The sequence below is a fragment of the Bubalus bubalis genome, chromosome 1, assembly GCF_019923935.1.
Source record: "Bubalus bubalis isolate 160015118507 breed Murrah chromosome 1, NDDB_SH_1, whole genome shotgun sequence".
Lineage (NCBI taxonomy): Eukaryota > Metazoa > Chordata > Mammalia > Artiodactyla > Bovidae > Bubalus > Bubalus bubalis.
Genome location: NC_059157.1, coordinates 88,230,656 through 88,234,724, shown reverse-complemented (window position 1 = coordinate 88,234,724; position 4,069 = coordinate 88,230,656). Strand labels below are relative to the sequence as shown.

The 4,069-nt window shown below is 37.5% G+C and overlaps 1 non-coding gene across 1 annotated transcript; it reads left to right on the top strand.

Moving 5' to 3' along the window:
• The first annotated feature begins 569 nt into the window (after positions 1 to 569).
• On the top strand, positions 570 to 732 carry LOC112587501. The gene has a single exon (XR_003112020.1). It is a non-coding gene; the product is annotated as a U1 spliceosomal RNA (small nuclear RNA).
• The last annotated feature ends 3,337 nt before the right edge of the window (positions 733 to 4,069 follow it).

Sequence of the window (4,069 nt, the reverse complement as noted above, 5' to 3'; positions counted from 1 at the left end):
TGATATGTCTGTATTATACAGAATATTATAAACAGTTGTTATACATTTTAAAATGCAGAGAACCACATTTCCATTTGAAATTTGGCACAATAAATCTAACAATTTGGATCTGAATTTAACTAGATTTTTACATTGAAAATTTCGAATACATTATTTAAGGCCATGAGGATTCTCTTATTGTGTCTCACTCTGTGTTTTATAGTAAAGCAAGGGGGAAAAACAATCATTTATCATATTAAAAACTCATGTTTTTTTTTTAACATGTTAAGACTCCTTGAGGAAAACATAGGCAGATTTATGTCTTTGACATAAATCACAGCAATACGTTTTTTGGATCCTTCTCCTAAAGCAAAGGAAATAAAAGCAAAAATAAACAAATAGGACCTAATTAAGATTCAAAGATTTTGCACAGCAAAGGAGACCATTAACAAAACAGAAAGACAATCTACTTAATAGGAGAGGCTATGGAAGAAAATTTTTGCAAATGATATGACAAATAAGGGGTTAATATTAAATGCATATACATAGCTCATACAAAAAGAAATTTTTTTAAAAAATTGAAAAATGGGATACTTACCTGGCATGGGAGTTACCATGATCACGAATGTGGTTTGCCCCAGGTGAGACTTACCCATTGCACTCGGGGTGTGCTGACCCCTCTGATTTCTCCAAACATGGGAAACTCAGCTGCATAACTTGTGGTAGAGGGGACTGCATTCACACTTTCCCCGAAGGGGAAACAATGGGCAGAAGAAGTGGATGTATATTTTTCCAAAGAGGAAATGCAGATGGCCAACAGGCACTTGAAAAGGGCTAATCATCAGGGAAGTGCAAGTCAAAATCACAGTGAGCTGCCACTGCACATCTGTCAGACTGGCTATTAACAAAATGAAGACAAATGACAAATGTCAAGGATGTGGAGAAAAGGAAACACTTGTACACTGTTGGGGGGAATGTAAATTGGTGTAGCCACTATGGAAACCATAATGGAGGTTTCTCGAAAAATTAAAAATAGAACTACCATATGATCCAGCAATTCCACTTCTGGGTACATATCTGAAAAACACAGAAACACTAATTCGAAAAGATCATGCAACCCAATGTTCTTAACAGGATTGTTTACAATTGCCAAGGTATGGAAACAATGTCCATCGACAGATGAATGGATTAAAGAAGATTCAATTGTATGTATATATACACATACATACAATTGAATACACATACACACACACACACACACGTGATAGAATATTATTCAGCCATAGAAAAGAATGAAATTTTGCCATTTGAAGCTACGTGGATGGAAGTGGAGGGCATTACACTAGGAGAAATATGTCAGACAAAGAAAAATACAATGTATCACATGCTGCTAAGTCTCTTCAGTCGTGTCCTACTCTGTGCGACCCCATAGACGGCAGCCCACCGAGCTCTCCAGTCCTTGGGATTTTCCAGGCAAGAACACTGGAGTGGGTTGCCATTTCCTTCTCCAATGCATGAAAGTGAAAGAAAGTGAAGTCGCTCAGTCATGTCCGACTCTTAGCAACCCCATGGACCGCGGCCCACCAGGGTCCTCTGTCCATGGGATTTTCCAGGCAAGAGTACTGGAGTGGGGTGCCATTGCCTTCTCTGAATGTATCACATATGTGGATCTAAAAAATATAACAAACTAGTGAATAAAACAAAAGAAGCAGACTCACCCAGAGAAAGAACAAACCAGTGGTTACCAGTGGGGAGAGGGAAAGGGGAGTGGCAATATAGGGTAGGAGAAAACAAACAAACAAACAACATTATTATGGGATTATATGAAATCATGTGTGTGAAACTTTTGCAAATTGTAAAGCCTTCATAGAATTTAAAGCATCTTTGATTTAGTTAAAAAATTAGTGCTGTTTTTACTTTAACAGAAAGTGGAGCAGCACAAAAACAGAAATAATTAAAGAAAAATTGAAGATGGAAGTCATGCATTCATGTGAAGATGGTTCAGTGGCTGAAGTAAGCCAATCATGGCAGGCTTATCCAATGGTGGAGGATATGGAGGAGTTAATGACTCTGAGGTCATTCCCCTCTCCCACTGGGTCAGTGTCCTTACAGGGTAGAGCTGGAGAAGGCAATGGCACCCCACTCCAGTACTCTTGCCTGGAAAATCCCATGGATGGAGGAGCCTGGTAGGCTGTAGTCCATGGGGCCGCAAAGAGTCGGACACGACTGAGCGACTTCACTTTGACTTTTCACTTTCATGCATTGGAGGAGGAAATGGCAACCCACTCCAGTGTTCTTGCCTGGAGAATCCCATGGACAGAGGAGCCTGGTGGGCTGCCGTCTATGGGGTTGCACAGAGTCAGACACGACTGAAGTGACTTAGCAGCAGCAGCAGCAGAAGTGCAGTTGGAGAAGGTGAATTTTTCTCCTAGGCTCCACCTGTCTGTTCTCACTCTCCCTGAGAAGCCTTCCCAACACTGTACATTCTAAGCTGGCTAGTCATCTTAGATATAAAAAACCACAGAGGAGGAACTTTTTCCTAAAATAAATGGAAAATCAGCAACAATGATGATGCTGTTCCCTATCTTCCACTCCCTTACTTGTCCCTCTGCCAACCACACCCCCTAACCCGAAACAGAGTTGTTTCTCCCAGAGGGCAATGTTGTTAAGCACCACAATTATAGGCAAATAGGAAGAATACTATATTTCTTATTTTCTCTACATAAAGACATAAATAAAATGTATGTGATATTTTAATCTTTGTTTGATGAAGTATTTTAAACATTTGCAGATCTACAGTTGTAGGTTTTTCTGCACTTTAACTCATCAAAAATGTCAAAGCCAAGACAGGCTTTGACTTTCACAGAGAGAACTTCTTGCCTGTAGCTAGTACTTTCTTCTATCTTCAGAGCAAAACCGTGGCTTCGTAAACCCTTAAGTTCCTCCTTCCCTCTTTATATATAATTTCTGATAGAGTTATAGATATACATGCACAACTGTGTTAACTAACGCAGCTGAAAAACCTTACTTAGAGAGACTTCTAAGGAAAGACATCTATGTCTGATCCTCTTCTTGCTTTAAAGATATTTTCTGTTATACCACTAGCAAGAACAAAATAATAAATGCATTATAATGCTTTGAATAAAAATAGTTCTCAAACATAGTTGATAAAATTTGTGGCCCAAGAACTAAAATAAATTTACTAGCTGTGAATGAGGATGCTGGTTTTTTGGGTCTGCCTGTTTAGGTATGTATATATTATGACTAATATATAATGGTACATGACATTTATATGCACTTCAACAACTTGATACATTTTAAGTCCTCACAATTAAATTACTAAAAATTAAAATTTGTTAAAATATATATTTTTATGTTCATGCATATAGGATCAATAAATAATATAAAAACAAAATAGACTTTATTTGTGTGACCTATCTCAACAACTCCATGGAAAACAGTGTTATCCTCATTTAACAGGTAAAAACTTGAGGCAGAGAATGTTAATAGCTTGTCCAAGTTCATACTGATGTTACTAGTGGTCTGTTGTTATGGTTTCTAACTCAAATTTTCTGATTTTAAAGCCCTTATGTTTCCAACTATATTACATTACACTTTTGTAGTTATGCCATTATTTTAAGGCATTCTTCTTTTGAATTTTCCAGGGAAGTGGGAGAAAGGTGCAAGAAAACTCCAATAATAGCTACAGTATTACTTATCATTATAGCACTAAGACTTATTCCCTATTACTTAAGGTGTCATTGAGGACTTTCCTTAAGCCAGATAATCCAGATACTTATCAGAGGCACACTTTTATAATTCTCTGCTTTATGTATGATTTTATATATGAAGTATGAAAATGCATAAAATGCTTGTTATTCCATTGTATAGCATACTCTATTTTGACATGTTGGTAAGGAAAGCACTTCCCCAAAGAATTCTTGAACCTTCAGAAAATTTTATTCTCTCAGGAAAAAAAAAAAGTTTTCTTCCTATGTTAGCTCTAGTTTGCAGAGAAGCAGACCTCAAGACAAGAATAGGCAAGAGATTTATTGGAGATGGAGCTCGAGAAGGTAGGGAGAGACCTTTG